The following is a 19,940-nucleotide window of genomic DNA, read 5'->3' on the forward strand; positions in this document are numbered from 1 at the left end:
GCTCCTGTGGTGGGGGTTAAAATTCCGGTCAATGTTTCCGATCAATAACCCGGTGTTAAGTAGCTAAAATGGGGGAGGGCGGAAAAAGAACAAAAGGGAAGGCTTGTGAATAGAGTGGAAGATGGGATCCATTAAATGACAAAAGAATTGGTGGGGCAGAACCAAAAGAAGTAATAATGGGACAAGTACAGACACAAAAGATGTGTTTAGAGGAGGTGTGAATGGCAGAATAAAGAACAGCTGTTGTCCGGAAGTAAAACAAGAGAAAACGAGATTAAGACTGAAACATGCAACGAAAAGGAAACAAAATGGAGGGCAGAGATTATTGCCTAAAATTGTTGAACGCAGAAGGTTGTAAAGTGCCTAATCGAAAGATGAGGTGCTGTTCCTGGAGCTTGCGTTGATCTTAATTGGAACACTACAGTAGGCCGAGGACAGCGATGTCAATGTGAGAACAAGGTAGAGAATTAAAATGACAGTTAACCAGAAGCTCAGGGTCATGTTTGTGGACTGAACGCAGGTGTTCCGCAAAGCGGTCACCCAATCTGCATTTGATCTCCCAATGTAGAGGAGACTGCATTGTGAGCAGCGAATACAGCATACTAAATTGAGAGAAGTAAACGTAAGTATATCCTCTCCCATTTTACCTTCTTAAAACCTGTTGCATTTCTAACTTTTCTTGGATCTGATCAAAGGTCATTTACCTGAGATGTTAACTCTGTTCTCTCTCCACAGATGCAGCCTGACCTGCTGAGTATTTCCAGCATTTTCCGTTTTTATTTCCGATTTCCAGCATCCACAGTATTTGCTCTTGTATTTTACCCTTTGAGGGACACTTGCTGGGAGTTTACCAATCTGTGTGGGTGCAACATTGTGTTTAACTGCAGCAGAATAGCACTGGGGTCCTAACAATATCATAGGACCCTGATTTGCTTTACATAATGGGGCTTTTGCCCATTTCTGGCAAAAGTGCTGGCCACCTAAACTCAAAAATGGCAATGGGCAGAAATCGAGAAGTACTTAATTCTCTGTAAAGTACTTTGGGACGCCCTGACATCTTGGAAGGTGCTATATAAATGCAATTTATTTCTCTCTCTCTCTTTCTTTGTATGGTGTAAATTAACTGATAACAGCAGCCAATGATAATGAAGAAATTATGGACAGGAAAACTATCCCAATTTTTTAAAATTGGTGGACAACTCAGCACAGAGCTCGTATCAGGAAATTGCATGCAAATCACCTAGTATTTTCGATCCATTCATTTTAATCATGTGCATGTTTCTGAATATCTTCGGTACATTAATTTCAATTGATGAAAATTGTAGATGTGCATACACAAATTCCCAATATTCACTCCCAGTGGGTACGGTTCCGTGCCAGGAGTGTACATTTGTAAAATTTCCCCTCTAATGCAGGAAACAAAAAGCACACCATCTGTTGCAAATGGAAAATAAACAAGATGAAATGAGCAGACTAGATCCCAGGATTATCAATATGCCTAGCATATATGGGTGAGATGCATATAGGAGGAAAGCTCATGAAATTAGTCCTACTGTTGCAAAAATTTCATTTGAGCTCCACTGGAGCAGGAAAGGAGCTCAGAGATGGAAATGTTGAAGTGAAAATGAGAGGTGAGGTTGAAACAGCAAGATAGGTCAAGATCATCTATACTTGTGGTCAGAATAGTAATATACTGTAAAGCAGTCACCCAATCTATATTTGGTCTCATATTAACTAGGACACGAGGGACAATTCCCATCCTCTGCTTCAAATAATGGGATCTTTTACATCTGCCTAAGAGGACAGATGGGGCCTTGGCTTAACGTTTCATCACCTCAGACAGTGCAGTGCTCCCTCAGCACTGCATTGGAGGATCAGCCAAGATTATGTGCTCAAGCCTCTGGAGTGGGATTGAACCCACAGCCCCCTGACTCAGGGATAAGAGTGCATCACTCTCTGTCATGTCTGACATTTCGAGATGAGGATGTTTATCATTTTGGGAATTCTCAAAACAGGAGAACACACAGTGAATACCAGTGCAATGCCTAATGAATTGAAAACATTCTCGGGGCTCCCTTTGATGTGTGGAACACTTGATAAATGTCTCTGCACTTCTAAATATTTAAGGTAATATTTTAAAACCAAATGTAAATAGCCTAGGCAGGTGGGTAAACCCCAGGAGTTAGGCTTTGCCATGACATAGTGCTGGGAGTGCACAAGCGGCTCTTTACAACTGGGCTGAATTGCTATCATTGGAGACTCTCAATGGCAGCGTACCATGAGATAATTAGAAGCTGAAACATTTTGTTGATGAGGATCTTGTGCCCGACTCTTCATTTTGAGTGGATTGTTCCAGAGAAGCGATGCTAGGCCTGAAATTGAACTCTCTTGCATTGCTAAACAGATGAAGTGCAGAAGAGGAAAGTCTGCAGTTTCATTAAAGTGGTGGTTCCGTGCCAGTGCTGGGTTACCAGTTGGGTCTATACCAGGGGAGAGAGCAAAAGGCTTGCATTGCACAATACCACAAGCCTCATTAAAAGATGTTCTGGGGCAATCTGAGCGAGAGTCCAGGCTTCAGAAATTATGAAGGGGTTTGATTGGGTAGGCTTAGAGACGATGGGCTGAACATTACCAGCCATATGTTGATGGGCTGGGAATACGCCAGAGAAAGGCATCAGGAGGGAATATTACTGGTGGTGGGAACCTGAGCAACATGGCCACCCACCGGGTGGCCAACTGAGCCACTAAAGTGCTCAATTAAGGGTCACCACCAGCATTCTGCCCATGTGTCGGGAGGGCCTGCCACCATGTGGGGAAACCGCCAGGTAAACCGTGGCGGTGCCCCAGCTGGTTCTGGGGTGGGGAGGTTGCCTTAATGCTGCAGTCTCGGCAGTGGCCTCCTGTAACGGTGGCACTGCCGCAGCTGCTGAACTGCCACCTTCTGATTGGGCCGGCAGCTCTGGGAGGTGGGCTGCCATCTTCAGTTTGAAAGCAGACCCGCAACAACCTCTTAACTGGTAAAATGCTGGCCCCCGGTCCTGCCACCTGATGGATCCTGCTTCAGCCCTAGTGGTGTAACTTCTGCCATGGTGGAAAAACTCAGCCCAATGTTTCCACTTGGGGAGAGTCCAAAAGTCGGGCCATAATTATAAGATAGTCACTAATAAATCCAATAAGCAATTCAGAAGAAACTTATTTACCCGGAGAGTTGTGAGAACGTGGATTTCGCTACCACATGGAATAGTTACGGTGATAGATGAATTTAAGGGGAAGATAGAGATATGCATGAGGGAGAAAGGAATAGAAGAATATGTTGATGGGGTGGGATGAAGTAGAATGGCAGGAGATTCCCGTGGAGCAGATCCAGTGGTGTCGGTAGGATCGAATGTCCTGTTTCTCTGCTACAAATTCTATGTATTTCTCCATCAATTGTGCTACTTCGCACCATTATGGTGCATGTAGAAAGCTGGAGCAGTGGCCCCTGGAGCCTCTTAAAAGTGTTTGCTCATTGTCTTTATGTCCAGCTTTGAGCTTGTTGCTTGTTCTTTGCTGTGCAAGTTTATTTCATCTTCTTTTTCTTGGAATCTTTGTGTACATAGTTTATTATGAGCTGGAACAACAATTTGTTGACATTTTGTTCAGAAATTTGACTTCCCCACTTCAAAACCTCTGGCCATCTTGCCTGGTCAAGACAATTTGACTCACACCATGGACGCTCCTTTAGGGATTTTACCAGTTATTCTCTTTCATGACATCAGAACATCCCAAGGGGTTTTATGACTTCATCTTCATCTTTGGCCTCCTTGTCTTGAGAGACAATGGGTAAGCGCCTGGAGGTGGTCAGTGGTTTGTGAAGCAGCACCTGGAGTGGCTATAAAGGCCAATTCTAGAGTGACAGACTCTTCCACAGGTGCTGCAGATAAAATTGGTTGACAGGGCTGTTACGCAGTTGGCTCTCTCCTTGTGCTTCTGTCTTTTTTCCTGCCAACTGCTAAGTCTCTTTGACTCACCACACTTTAGCCCCGCCTTTATGGTTGCCCGCCAGTTCTGGCGATCGCTGGCAACTGACTCCCACGACTTGTGATCAATGTCACAGGACTTCATGTCGCATTTGCAGACGTCCTTAAAGCGGAGACAAGGACGGCTGGTGGGTCTGATACCAGTGACGAGCTCGCTGTACAATGTGTCCTTGGGGATCCTGCCATCTTCCATGCGGCTCACATGGCCAAGCCATCTCAGGCGCCGCTGGCTTAGTAGGGTGTATATGCTGGGGATGTTGGCCACCTCGAGGACTTCAGTGTTGGAGATACGGTCCTGCCACCTGATGCCAAGGATTCTCCGGAGGCAGCGAAGATGGAATGAATTGAGACGTCGCTCTTGGCTGACATATGTTGTCCAGGCCTCACTGCTGTAGAGCAAAGTACTGAGGACACAGGCTTGATACACTTGGACTTTTGTGTTCTGTGTCAATGCGCCATTTTCCCACACTCTCTTGGCCAGTCTGGACATAGCAGTGTCAGCCTTTCCCATGCGCCTGTTGATTCCTGCACCAGGTTACTGGTGATAGTTGAGCCTAGGTAGGTGAAATCTTGAACCACTTCCAGAGTGTGGTCGCCAATATTTATGGATGGGGCATTTGTGACGTCCTGTCCCATGATGTTCGTTTTCTTGAGGCTGATAGTTAGGCCAAATTTGTTGCAGGCAGCCGCAAACCTGTCGATGAGACTCTGCAGGCACTCTTCCGTGTGAGATGTTAATGCAACATCGTCAGCAAAGAGGAGTTCCCTGATGAGGACTTTCCGTACTTTGGTCTTCGCTCTTGGACGGGCAAGGTTGAACAACCTGCCACCTGATCTTGTGTGGAGGAAAATTCCTTCTTCTGAAGACTTGAACGCATGTGAGAGAAGCAGGGAGAAGAAAATCCCAAACAGTGTAGGTGCGAGAACACAGCCCTGTTTCACACCACTCAGGATAGGAAACGGGTCTGATGAGGCGCCGCTATGCTGAATTGTGCCTTTCATATTGTCATGGAATGAGGTGATGATACTTCGTAGCTTTGGTGGGCATCCAATCTTTTCTAGTAGTCTGAAGAGACCACGTCTGCTGACCAGGTCAAAGGCTTTGGTGAGATCAATGAAAGCAATGTAGAAGGGCATCTGTTGTTCACGGCATTTCTCCTGTCGCTGTCGAAGGGAGAACAGCATGTCAATGCTCGAAAGCCACACTGTGCCTAAGGGTAGTTATTCTCTACTTGGAAAATGGGGAGAAAGAAAGACTTGTATTAGATGACACCTTTCATGACATCAGAACGTCCCAAGGGGTTTTATGACTATTGGCGTACATTTTGAAGTGTAGTCACTCTTGTACTGTAGAAAATCACAGCAGCAAGTTTATACACAGCATGGGTCCACAAGCAACAGTGAGATAATGACCAGGGATTTTTTGCTTTTAGAATCATAGAATGGTAACAAAACAGAAGGAGGCCATTTGGCTTGTTGTGTCCATGCCAGCTCCCTGCAAGAGGAACTCAGCTAGTCCCACTCTCTTGCCTTTTCCCCATAGCCCTACAATTTTTTTCTCTTCAGATAATTATCCAATTCTTTTTTGAAATGTGTTGGTTAAGGGATAAATGTTGGCCAGGACACTGGGAAGAACTCCCTGCTCTTCATCGAAATAGTGCCATGGGTTCTTTTATGACCACTTGAGAGGGCAGATGGGGCCTCGGTTTTACCGAGACAGCACCTCCTACAATGCAGCACTCCCTCAATGCTGCACTGGAGCATCAGTCTAGATTATGTGCACAAATCTCAGGAATAGAACCTGAACACAAAGCAGGCATTAGACCCCTTGCCTTTGCTAATGAAGGGCCTAATATTTGGTTTAGGGTCCTTCAGGGACATTGGGCTGCTCTAAGTGGAGCCTGTGCTGGGTTCACTCTTCTCAGGTTCTGCTGGCATGGCTACGGCTTAGCAAGAGGCAGCTATCACAAAGGTTAGTAAAAACAACAGTGGCGGACGTAAAAATGTGCGGGCCACACTTTCTGGAGCCGCCGTGATATTAAACGCGACAGCTCATTTAAATGGTCGGGGTGGACAGCACCCCAGGATTACGTGGAGGGGGCGGGTGGTCCGTCCCCAGCAATGGCGTCAACTGCCTTTGTGCAGGTGCTGACGGCATTTTTAAAGGACTTCGAGCCTTACATTTTAAAATATTTGAAGAAGTACTGATTTAAAAAAATTAAATATATGCATCTTGACCCTCTCCCACGCCCCCTCCCAATAACCACAGAAATAATTACCTGCCCTCTTCCCCCCTAAAACACTTACCTTGTGATCCTGACCTTTCCCCCCCAATTACATTAACTGTAAACTTTACCCCTTCCCACTATCCCCTACACCAATGAAATTACTTTGACGCCACTCACCCACTCCTGCACCGAAAAATTTACATCTCGGATCCTTGGACGGGGATCCGAAGGTGCGGGAGTGGCGGCCACTGGCACCAATGTCGCTTCTGGACGGATGGTGGGAGCGCGACGGTCATTAATTCAGGTCTTTAATGGGAGGCAGTGGCATAGTGATAATTCACTGGCCTAGTAATCCAGAGCCAGACTAATGCTTTGGGGATATGGGTTCAAATCCCACCATGGTGGATGGTGAAATTTGAATTCAACTAATAAATCTAGAATTAAAAAAGCTAGACTAATGATGACCATGAAACCATTGTAAAAACACATCTAGTTCACTAATATCCTTTAGGGAAGAAAATCTGCTGTCTTTACCTGGTCTGGTCTACATGTGACTCCAGACCCACAGCAATGTGGTTGACTCTTAAAATGCCCTCTGAAATGGCCCAGCAAGCCACTCATTTCAAGGGCAATTAGGGATGGGCAATAAATGCTGGCCTAGCCAGTGATGCCCACATCTCACAAATGAATTAAAACGTTATTTTGTATATGTAAATTTGGCTCCTGTTGCCGAGCAGCAGGAGGGCTGCCACAAGGCCTTGCCGCCTCCATCGGCAATATCGGGCCAGCCCCCCTTCCCCTGCCATGACCCCAACATCAGGGGGTGGGGGGTCTGTAAAATTCAGCCCAATGTTTTTAAGTGCTCCTACCAGCTCATCAGAAGTCACAACGGTTGCTTTTGACCTCAATTGGCCACCTCTCCTGCTGCCCTCTTTCCGGGCCCAAATCATTCTCAACCTCACCTACCTCTACTCCAGGATTTACCTAAGGCCAGTATCAAGTCTCTCAATTCAGGTGCATGCTGCTCACACAGTGCCAATTGTCAGCCTATAAACAAAGCCGTTGGCCCCCATATTTATGAGTAGGCCAAAGGACTCGGCAAGGTCTGAGACCCGAAACTTTAACTCTGCTTCTCTCTCCACAGATGCTGCCTGACTTGTTGATTATTTCCATCACTTTTTGTTTTTATTTCTGATTTCCAGCATCTGCAGTATTTTGCTTTTATTATAATTTCTTGGGGGATTTGTTTCCCACGGAGCTACCATACAAATTGATCGACTGGCCGATAGCCAGGTAGGAAAATCAATGGTGAGGACCTTGGCGGACAGTCCCTGGCAGTTGGAATGGGGTAAGGTCTGCGATTGCAGCTGTAAGTGGGTAAGATTGCAGACTGGGAGAAAGAGAGGACATTTCATTTGGTGGGGGGATGTCAGTAAATGGGAAGGGAGAGGGGTAGAAAAAGGCCACGATCAGCAGATGGGAGTCTGAAGTCTTCCTTGAAGGGAGATGGAGTGCACCCGCTCCTCCTAGCCCACAAGCACTGCTGATGAGGCTGAGAACCTGTGAAGCTGCTGGCTCCTGCCTCCTTTTCACTGCCGGGTTTCCTGACCCTGGGGAAACCTGCGAAGAAGCAAAGAATTTTAAATCAGGCTCCCAATTGGCAGTTAGTTTAAACATGTTAATGCAATGCCCTGCCTCTCTATGGCAGGACCCTTGAACACCACCAGACTCATTGCTTTAAATGCAAAGTGGGTTGGCATTGCATTTTGCACTTTTGACAGTTGTAATGCTAGGCCCCCACCTGACAAGAATGAGGCACATCAATTTTGTCATGAACATTAATTTTTAACTGTTGGAGCGAGGAAATGACTTGTTAAACAGATCAGCCGTGGCTGGAAAAAACATTTATATACTAACAGGAATTGAAGGTGAGGAAACAAATACCAGGGCCTGTTAAGGAGGATACAATCCACAAGAGCCAGGACTGGTTAGACCAACTGGTCACATGGCTACCTGGCTGTTCCAGGGTTTTCTTTTGAACTGGCCACAAAGAGGTTGAACTCAGAAAGTCTGTTTGCTCCTGGATTGAGAAAATTTCTTCTGTCAGCTCCCATCTCTTTCTCACAAGCCTCTGAATCCAAGAATATGAACCCCAAGACAGAAAAGTCTCCTACAGCGACCAAGGTTTAAGAAGAATACGGAGCCCCAACGAAAATCAAGGACTCTACAGTGAGCTTGAAGACTCATAACAAAAACTCTTCAGATATTGCCTCAAACTTTTCCACTTTATTTCTTCTGCTCTTTTCTGTCTCTATTTGCAGGTGTGTATCGTGTATGCATGCTAGCATGGATGTGTCATGTATCCGAATTAGAGTTTAAGTTTGATAAATATCAACTTCTCTTCCTTAATCCTAAGAAAGCCTGTTTGTGCTGGTTTCTTTGCCTTATAATTGGAAAGCGGTGAACAAGGATTCACCAAGGGGGAGCTAAAAACACGATGTTTTAAAAAGTAAACCCTATTACGGTAAGACCAGGTGAAGGCTGAAAGGGAACCCTAGACCCCTTTCTCACCAGGTCATAACACAGTGTAGCCCCATGCCCAACTCTTTGTCATCTGTCATGTGGGAATTAATATCAAGGTCATTTTATCTGTTTTTCTCTAAATTTTCTTTGGTGTGCGTGACCCATTTATTTCAATGTGCAGTATTTTCAAATTTTTTTTGCACGGCCACGCAGGTGCAATATTTTACATGGAATGACTTATGAGTGGTCTGCATGGTACTTTCCAGGCTGCTGCATGTCCGTGCACATGTGCAGTTTAGAAGGATCATTGCTTTCTAGTGCTCTTCTGATAGTTCCACATCTCCCTCTGCTTCAAATATTTATCCATATTTCTCTTAAAAGATGCAATAGCCTCTGCCTCAAGTATTCCCATGACAAAGCTTCTTGTGTTTCAACAATCCTCTACTTAAAGACATTTCTGCTAACCTCTCTCCTGGTACTCTTAGTAACAATTTTAAATTGATGTTCTCCTGGTCAGTGAATCCCCAACCAGTGGAAATAGACTTTTATTTACTGTATCAGAACTCTACATAACTTTAAAAAAGCTTGTATTAAATCTTTAAGCCTTCACTGCTGCACTGGTTCTCAAGATATATCTTCATAACTGCAGTTTCCCATCCCTGGAATCGTGCTAGTGAATCAACACTCTCTACGGCTTTAATGCCTTTTCTGTAATGGGATGGCCAAAGCAGCACACAGTGGGCTGAATTTAACGTGGCTGTTGAAGGCAGTATAGTGGTGTGGATGGACAGAGAATCACAACACATCCGTCTGCCCGGAAATCTGGCATCGTGACGTTGGTTCCTGATTTTGTCAGTGGTGGGAAAGCGTAACGGCGGCATTGCAGCTGCAATGTGTCGAGAACCTATTTTAAATTGCTGAAATGCTGATTTACATACATTAAAATATAATTAAGAGCAATTTAATGTTCAGGGAGCGATTCTGTGAACTGTGGGCAGAACTTGCATGCCTCTGGGTTCATGACTGGTAAAACCTAGCGGCACTGATACAAGAGGCCATATTACTGTGACGGGTAGGCCCCTTGAGCATTGCTACATAGGGGTACAGGGGGTGGCCTGGAGCCCATTTGTGGGACAACGTTGCGGGGGATGTGCAAGGGGGTACAGGGTCCTGGGGGCTCTGCAAGGGGGCTAAGTGTGGGTTTGGGGGTGTAGGGGGATCTGTCTATGGATGGCAAACTGCTGTGTGATTGGTCTGTTTGCTCACACTTCTGCAACAGATGATGGGCCATCATCAAGGTTGGGCTCTGAGGTCCATCAGTGACTCTGCTGACAGAATTATCACATCTGGCAGGAGGCCAGACATTTTAAACAATGCATGAAGGAGGCAAGAGACAACCTCATAATGATTCGTTTGCAGCCATCCTCGTGTCTATTCACAGAGAGTGAGATAAAGGCTCACCTAATTTCTAAACTCTGTCACCTCCATGTCATTTGTGGTCTCTGTCTTGTGAGCAGCTGCAATGCGCGCTTGCAAACATGGGAGACCATCTGTTAGTGAGGGCTCTCATCACATTGGCATGTTAATGAGGGCTGTGATCACATTGGCACAGCTCTAAGTGGGAGGTCAGCATGCAGCTCAATATTAAGGCATAATGGCACATAGCCTTCAGACAATGATGCCCAATGATTTGAACAAAGGATATTTTAATTAATTACCACAAACTATAGTTCACCCATGAGACCCAAAGTGTGGCTAGGTGGTCTTATCTTCTTAATACGTTTGCGGGTGCTCCTACACGTTGTGATCCCTGCGACAGCAGCTGGGCTGGAGGCAGGCTGCTGATCAGACTGCCACTTGGCCTGTGATGACTTTGGCAGGTATTCTCTGACTGCCTGATGCCTGGAAGGTCCCGGCTGCCTCCATGTGTCCTGGACTAGTGCAGGACTCTCCTCAGGCATCACTGCTGCTGGAGCTGGGCTCACTGGTGGAGAGGTTGAGGAGCCGGTGGCCACACTTGGAACAGCCTGCAAGGAGCCTCCAGATGTGGATGGCAGCCTCTCCTCTTCCCATTGAAGTGTCTCTTGAGCCTCCATGCTCACCAGTGAAGGACAAGGAGTGGGAGAAGCCTCCGGGTTCCTGTTCCTTCTCTCACCTTGCCACTGCTGTGTTGAACTCATGTTCAACGCAACGGTGTGCAGGTCTGCACACCTGTGGGAACTGGCTCCATGAGGGTCACCAACCTCTCGATGGAGGAAGCCATGTTCTCATAGGACTGAGACATGGCAGCAGTCATGGTATGGATGGACTCCTCCATCATCTCATGGCTGCGCATGACGTCTGGCATCTCCATCAGATGTTGCTTTACCTCTCTCTGCAGCTCCACCATGCCCTGTACTGTTGACACCAGAGGTTCGTTGTCAGCCTGAGGCACATCATGGGTCTGGACACCCATAGTCCTCTGACTGTCAGAGGTCTCAGCTGTCTCAGCCTCAGCCAGCTGCACGGGCGCGTGTGTGGTGCTCTTACCAGCTTGTGACCCTGATTCTAATGCCAAGCAGGTACCCACTGAGGTGAAAGTAGCTCCTCCTTAGTGGTGGATGCCCATCCCCTGTGGCTACAGACCCCTGCGAATGGTTACCTGCATGAGAGAACATAAACATGTGTAGGTTAGGCTATGCAGATCTCCTGATGCCAACCATGCATCATGTGTGTCTCCAACATTAATACGCATGCTGACTGGAGTCAATCTCACTCTCTTGTGCAGGGACTCCAATCTCTCTATTCAAGATAGCACGGCCGCCCTGGGTGCGCGCCCGCTCCAATGCCTCTTCCTCGGCAGAGATGAGTGGACAATGATCTGGGAGTCCTCCGCCAGTCCGGGTTGTCTCCCTCCTATTTTGGAACTCTTGTCCTGCAAGAGGATGGATGGAGATAATAGAGAATGGCGAACAGATCAACATGACAGTTCTGCCCATATCAGCCCCCCGTCTCCTATTGGGGGCTCAAATGCTGACACTCACTGTCAGGGGAGTTAAGAGAAGAGTGAGCTATGAAGGAAGGTGGGCTGTGGCCGAGTTGCAGCCATGCATCTATCAGGATGAGATTAAACCCGAGCCCCCTCAGCCAATCCATTACAGTGCTACTTGTAGTATAATGTACATAAGCTGTTGCTGGGCAGATTATGTATATAGACCTTAAGCATCATCACAGAATGTGATGTCACGAGTCTAAACTTCGTGTTGCTCAGTGTTCATGTAGATACCTTAGAGATAAACTGTTACTTTCACCCAAATTCTACTATCCTCATTTTTTTTTATTCGTTCATGGAATATGGGTGTCGCTGACAAGTCCAGGATTTATTGCCCATCCCTAATTGCTCTTGAGAAAATGGTGGTGAGCTGCCTTCTTGAACCACTGCAGTCCATGTGGAGCAGGTACACCCACGGTGCTGTTAGGGAGGGAGTTCCAGGATTTTGATCCAGCGACAGTGAAGGAACGGCAATGTAGTTCTAAGTCAGGATAGTGTGTGGCTTGGAGGGGAACTTGCAGGTGGTGGTGTTCCCATGAAACTGCTGCCCTTGTCCTTCTTGGGCGGTAGAGGTCACAGGTTTGGAAGGTGCTGTCGAAGGAGCTTTGATGCATTTAATACTAACAGCACACTCACAATACAGTACACTATCCTCCCTGTGTTGCGCACCCTCCTGCGTTGTTGCATGCAATCTTCAAAAAGCAGAGTGGTATGGAGCACTCAGCTTGGCAGACCTCTTCCTGCACTGGACCCAGGTGCATTTGGTGACCCCATGGCTGCTGACCTCCTTGGCGATCCCTACCCAGGCTTGCTTGGTAAGCCGGGAGAACCTCTTCTTGCCATCGTGGGGGAAGAGAACCTCTTGCCTTTCCCTTGCAACTTGAAGGAGAATCTGCAGAGAGGCATCACTGAATCGTGGGGCCACACTGTGTCTTGCCTCAGCCATTATTTCCTGTCCTGCTCAGATGATGGGGGTGGGATACAGGAACCAGTCAAGCAAAGTTTTAGGCTGCACAAAGCTGCAAATGACTCTGAGGCAGGATTACATCCAGGGCTGGCAGACCTTTATATATGGGTTCAGCACCTGCTCCGTAATCAACGACTCGCCTCCTGCCCCCAACATATGATTGGGGTGACCCACACCTCCCTTGTGCAAAATAGCCGCCCGCCGCATAATCGTGGTGTGGCGGCTGCCCATGTGGTGAAGGGGAATGGTGCCTTTTTCCAGGCTCGCCACCAGTCCCGGCGGCGGGCTCATTAAATTCAGCCCAGTGTTCTAACTGTGCACTCATTCATGCTTTATTCAAACTTTGCTTTTTTCTCTTGAAGCCAATAAAAAAGAAAATCAGGTAAATTATCACACATTTTGCACTACTGCCTAAAATGCATTTCATCCTCTACATCCTTATTTATAAAACCAAAGATGCCTGCTGTTCTTTTTTAAGTTTTACCTGTCTGCAACCATAGGGGTAGATTTTCATTATCACCACCTGGACAGTAACCTTGCAGAGTATACTGCCCACACATTGTAGAACTTAAGTGATTCTTATTTTATTGAAATCAATGGAATTAAAATTCTGTGTGCTTTGCAATAGATGGATGATCTGCTCTGCCCAAAGAGAATTCATCCCACACAATTAGGGAACACCTAGTTCTCTTTGATCACCCACATTCTTTAGCATCTCTGCATTTAAGTATATATTCCCATTTGTTTGACTGCTGAGCTATCCTACACAAGCTTTATGCAGTTTATATTTTCTTCTCTGCTGCTATTTGCTTACCTCAATTCGACAAAGCACTCATGTTATGGAGGTGGTGCAGGAATGGAATTAGTCATTGGCTCTGCTGTGAGAGTGCCTTACACTGTGACTTTCATAATTGCCTCATTTGCCCCATCCTTTGTGGCACTTAGTGGCTGCGTGATCGACCATGTGATACTAATGAGGCACCAAAATACATTCTAGCAAATCTGTAATGATGGGGATTTGCTGCCTCAAACTCTGCTTAAAGGCAGTAAAACCTGTGCTGCCATTTATGGGAGGGATTGAAATGTGGCAATTAGTGATGCACATTGCAGCATTTACACTATCCAGTGAATGTGCTTCAGCAATAGTCTTCTGCCTACTAGCTCCATATACCTTGTTATTTCACATGTGCATTCTAATTTTGAATTTTCATGGGTTTGAAGCATTGCTCCTATGAGCAGTGAAATGACCAATGCTGACCTTCCAATAAATAGTAATAATCACTTCATGTAGCCATGCTTTTAGTCACAGCTGTTACTGCTGGAAATAGGCCAATAATCGTGTGAGGTGAGAAAGATCTAGTATTATATGATTGTTAGCAATGTAAAACAGGCCCCTTACAATGAATGCTAATGATCTTAATGAGTTGTAATGACAGTGCTGGCAAGTCGCAATTGAAAAACTTGTCTTATGGTCTTTTAGAAGCCCCCATTTGTGTTGCGCAATTACAGCAATGAAAGCCAAGATTTCACAACTGTGTGTACACCAGATTGTAAACGTGGCTTATTAGAGGTGCAAAGAAGATGCAAAACATATGTTTTGTTCCACCTTCAGTTTGCAAGAAAGTATTCTAGATGCATCACTTGATTACCATATTTACTATACGTGATGTCATTAAGGTTCCCAAAGGGAGTGTGCAGTAGGTTAGACACTGGCCATTAGTTCCTGCGACCTGAATTTGAAATGCAGCTTGAACTGACAGGAACATAGGAAATAGCAGCAGGAGTAGGCCATTTGGCTCCTTGAGCCTCCTCTGCCATTCAACTACATCATGGCTGATCCTCCACCTCAACACCATATTCCCGCACTATCCCCATATCCCTTGATATCTTTAATATCTAGAAATCTATTGATCTCTGTCTTGAGTATACTCAATGAGTGAGCCTCCACAGCCCTATGGGTTAGAGAATACCAAAGATTCAACACCCTCTGAGTGAAGGAACATTTCCTCATCTCAGTCCTAAATGGCCTACCTCTTATTCTGAGACTGTGTCTCCTGGTTCGAGACACTCCATCCTGCATCTATACTGTTGAGCCCTGTAAGAATTTTGTATGCTTCAATGAGATCACCTTCTAAAATCTATAGAATATAGGCCCAGTCTCCTCAATGTCTCCTCATTGGACAATCCTGCCATCCCAGGGATCAGTCTGGTGAACCTTCGTTGCACTCCCACTTTGGTAAGTATATCCTTCCTTAAGTAAGGAGACCAAAACTGCACACAATACTCCAGGTGCAGTCTCACCAAGGCGCTATAGAATTTCTTCTTTACTCCTGTACTTAAATCCTCTTGCAATAAAGGCCAACATATCATTCACCTTCCTAATTGCTTGTTTGACCTGCATGTTAGTTTTCAGTGACTTATGAACAAGGACACCCAGGTCCCTTTGAATATCAACATTTCCCAATCTCTTACCATTGAAGAAATACTCTACATTTCTGTTTTTCCTACCAAAGTGGATAACTTCACATTTTTCCACATTATATTCCATCCGCCATGTTCTTGCCCACTCACTTAGTCTATCTAAATCCCCTTGAAGCCTCTTTGCATCCTCTTCACAACTCACATTCCCATCCAGTTTTGTGTCATCAGCAAACTTGGAAATATTACATTTGGTCCCCACATTGAAATCATTGATTTAGATTATGAATAGCTGGGCCCAAGCACTGATCCTTGCAGTACCCCACCAGTCACAGCCTGCCAACCTGACTGAGAATTACCCATTTATTCCTATTCTCTGTTTTTTGTCCGTTATTGACTTCTCAGTCCATGCCAGTATATTACCCCCAGTCCCATTAAGATTGCCTTTAAGAGTGATGTCCCTTTCACATCTTAGCATGATAATTAGCTGAGTACTGGGATGCAGTCATGTGACCACATGCCAGTCTCACTCTGTAACTGTAACAACTAGAGGCAAGTCATGTAAATAGATAGCTCTGCACTGTATATAATAAGTTAACTGTTTAATAAACCTGTTTTGAAATCTTCAATCAACTGAACTCCATACATCTCATTTATGTTGCATCAGGCAACATAAAAAGCCTCTTATTACATCCATGTGCTTTAATTTTTCTTACTAAGCTCTTGTGTGGGACCTTATCAAAAGCCTTCTGAAAATCCAAATATACCACATCCACTGGTTCCCCCTTATCTATTCTGCTAGTTACATCCTCAAAAAACTCTAACAGGTTTGTCAAACATGATTTCCCTTTCATAAGTCCATATTGACTCTGCCCAATCCTACCATTATTTCCTAAGGGTCCAGTTGTTGCATCCTTTGTAATAGATTCTAGCATTTTCCTTACGACTGATGTCAGGCTAACAGGTCTGTAGTCTGTGTGGTACAATAGTCTTGCATCTGGAAGCTGAAATGTTCCTCATATAATGCAAGTTTGAGCAGTCTCAATCTAAGGGATCGTTCCCTCCACGACACCCTGGTCCACTCCTCCATTACCCCCACCATCTCGTCCCCGTCCCATGGCACCTTCCCCTGCAATCGCAGGAGGTGTAATACCTCCCATTTACCTCCTCTCTCCTTACTATCCCAGGCCCCAAACACTCCTTTCAGGTGAAGCAGCAATTTACTTGTACTTTCAATGTAGTATACTGTATTCGCTGATCACAATGTGGTCTCCTCGACATTGGGGAGACCAAATGCAGACTGGGTGAGCACTTTGCGGAACACATCCACTCAGTCCGCAAGCAGTACCCTGAGCTTCCGGTTGCTTGCCATTTCAACACACCCCCCTGCTCTCATGTTCACATCTCTGTCCTGGGATTGCTGCAGGGTTCCAGTGAACATCAACGCAAGCTCGAGGAACAGCATCTCATTTACCGATTAGGCACACTACAGCCTGCCGGACTGAACATTGAGTTCAATAATTTCAGAGCATGACGGGCCCCCCATTTTACTTTTATTTTTAGTTATTTTTTCTTTTTGTCTTTTTTACATTTTTTACAATTTTTTTTTGTTTATTTCATTTCATCTTAGTTTGTTCAGTTTGCTTACCCATTGTTTTTTTTCATTTTTTTTTTTAGATTAGAGATACAGCACTGAAACAGGCCCTTCGGCCCACCGAGTCTGTGCCGAACATCAACCACCCATTTATACTAATCCTACACTAATCCCATATTCCTACCAAACATCCCCACCTGTTCCTATATTTCCCTACCACCTACCTATACTAGTGACAATTTATAATGGCCAATTTACCTATCAACCTGCACTTGTTTGTACTTGCTGCTGTTCAATCTTCAGTCCGTTAACACCCTATCTCTATCTGTACTAATGCTTTGTCTTTCAACACACCATTAACATATTGTTTGCCTTTGCTCCATGACCTTTTGGTCAGCTATGTGGCCTTGCCCAATCTACACCTTCTCCTTTGTTATCTCTTGCCCCACCCCTGCCTCACTTGCTTATAACCTTTGACATTTCTAATATTTGCTAGTTCTGAAGAAGGGTCACTGACCTGAAACATTAACTCTGCTTCTCTTTCCACAGATGCTGCCAGACCTGCTGAGTGGTTCCAGCATTTCTTGTTTTTATTTCAGATTTCCAGCATCCGCAGTATTTTGCTTTTATATCAATGCAATTCTTAGCTGGTATGACCTCATAACACAAACGGTCTCGAATTTGAGATGGATGGATGCAGTTCTGGGTTCTGGACAGGATGCTTGAAGAAAAGGTGAGAACTTTTTAAATTTTATAAGCTCCCCTCCCACCCCTTATAAAAGGGACCAGTGGACCAGCTCCCATTGCAATTTCTGAGCTTTCAACTTAGACATGTCCTAGTGGCCTCGTTGCCCACCTGCGGTATTTAAATAAGTTGACTCCCCTTGACACCCTACACTCTGATGGGGTTCAGACAAAAGTCCATTGGTGGGCACATCCTAGCACTAAAACTAGCACATCAGCACTACAGATTGTCAAAGTGCAACAACTTCTGATTTTTGCGCTAGAGATTATATTGGGGTCAGTGTCATAGGTTACTCCAATAAATGGAACCCCTTTCCCCTATGGTCGGGAATGTTCCGTTTTCCCACCTAATATCTAATAAAATAATAGCATAACCCATGGATTGTGACAGTACCCTATATGCATCCTGCTGAAGCTTATTTCTGGAAAGTGAACAAAATTAGTATTTTGTCAAAATGAGGAATAACTTCAAACCATTGACTTTTTGAAGTTACATTAATTACATGAATGAACAGTGCATGACTTTCAAGTGAGCACAACCAATTTCTTCCTTCTCCCTGTTGCAAAGAGCCACTTTTTCATAATGGCATGAAATATTTGAGATTGTATATATAGTGACCTTGTCCTGGTATATTAAGTAACACTCCAAATCACCATTATTGCGAAAAATGCTGGGCTACTGGCTTTTTTAAAAAAAAGTGTTGCATGCAGCCTCTTAGGAGTTGAATCTAACCTTGCAGAGATACTACAGGTTAAAAATTCAACTCAGAGAACACAGGTAAAATCCAATTCATCAAACTAGGCCCCTGTCATTTGCTTTTTGCATCAGTGGACAATTGACTGATTGACTTGTTAAATGCACTTATTTAGCACCTTTCATGTTGTCAAGATATTCCAAAATGCTTGGCAACCTGTGAATTAATTTTGAAATGCAGTTATGTTTGTTTTGTAAACAAGCAGAGCAACCAATTTGCACACTACAAGGCCCCATAAACAGCAGTAAGAAAAATGGCCGGTTAATCTGTTTTTTGAAGGTGTTGATTGCGGGATAACTGTTAATTCGGACATTAGAACTCCCTGATTGTCTTTGACAAATACCATAGGATCTTTCTACAGCCTCAGTTCAAAGTCTCATCTGAAAGATGGCATCTCCAACAATGCAGTAATCCTTCAGTTCTGTATGGAATTGTCAGCCTCAATTCTGTTCTCAAGTCTTGGCATCAAGGATGAAAATGCTAGTTCCGCACAAAGACTGACACTTACATAATATTTAGAGGCTTGCATTGGCTGTTATCAGAGCCTCTAAAATGCCAGCATTTCCCTTCATTACAATATGCGACCCGTAGCAGTCTGCTTAGAGCCCTGACCTTGTGAGCACACTGACAGCAGGACCAATGACTGAGATTGGTTGGGATAAAAGGAGCAAGAGTGAAGACCAGAGCACACAGAAAGAATAGGACCAACAACTAAGAGCAGTGGAGATAAATGGAGTGGGAGCAGAGGCCCTAGAGCACAGTGAGAGTGAGACAGTGACTGAGAGCGGTGGGCACAAAAGTAGCCGGAGCGGATGCCTTAGAACACAGTGAGAGTGGGACCAGTGACCAAGAGCAGAGGAGACAAAAGGAGTGGGAGTGGGGACAGAGACAAAGAGCAAAGAGTTCTCAAGGAGTAATGCTACAGAAAAGCAGATTGTTTGGTTGATGAGTATTACCAATTTTTTGCTGTTGAATCCAGGGCAATGGTTTAAACTAAGAGCTGGGAAACTATAACTATTACTTTATTAAACAAGGTAAACAAATTAGTTAACAAAACTAAAAATATGGAACAAATAAGAACCTCAACTAATTAAATATATAAAACAAAGTTAGATAGAGATGACAGGGCAGGTGGTGTGTTGCAACTGCACCATGGGAGTTGGTAGAGACCAGTGAGATTCTGAGTAACCATGTCTGCAGTATCTGTAACTTGAGGAACTTCAGTTCAGAGTTGTTCAACTAGAGTCTGAGCTTTGGACTTTGTGATGGAGCAGGGAGGCGGAAAATTATCTTTGATCCAGAAGACAGCCACACCCCTTAGATTAGGTAATAGTTTGGATTGGTCAGGAGTCAGGGACAGGAGGATATGACTGCGACTCAAGAGGTATGGGGACACAGGATACAGTGATGGAGGAACCTCATCCTTTAACCTTGTCCAACAAGTATGAGGTACTTGCTATCGGTTTGGATTTAAAAAAATTTCTTTCACGGGATGTGGGCGTCGCTGGCTAGGCCAATATTCATTGCCCATCCCTATTGCTGAACCGCCTTCTTGAACCGCTGTAGTCCATGTGGGGTAGGTATACCAACAGTGCTGTTAGGAAGGGAGCTCTAGGATTTTGACCCAGCGACAATGAAGGAACGGCGATATAGTTCCAAGT

This window comes from Heterodontus francisci, chromosome 1 (genome assembly GCF_036365525.1).
Source record: "Heterodontus francisci isolate sHetFra1 chromosome 1, sHetFra1.hap1, whole genome shotgun sequence".
NCBI lineage: Eukaryota > Metazoa > Chordata > Chondrichthyes > Heterodontiformes > Heterodontidae > Heterodontus > Heterodontus francisci.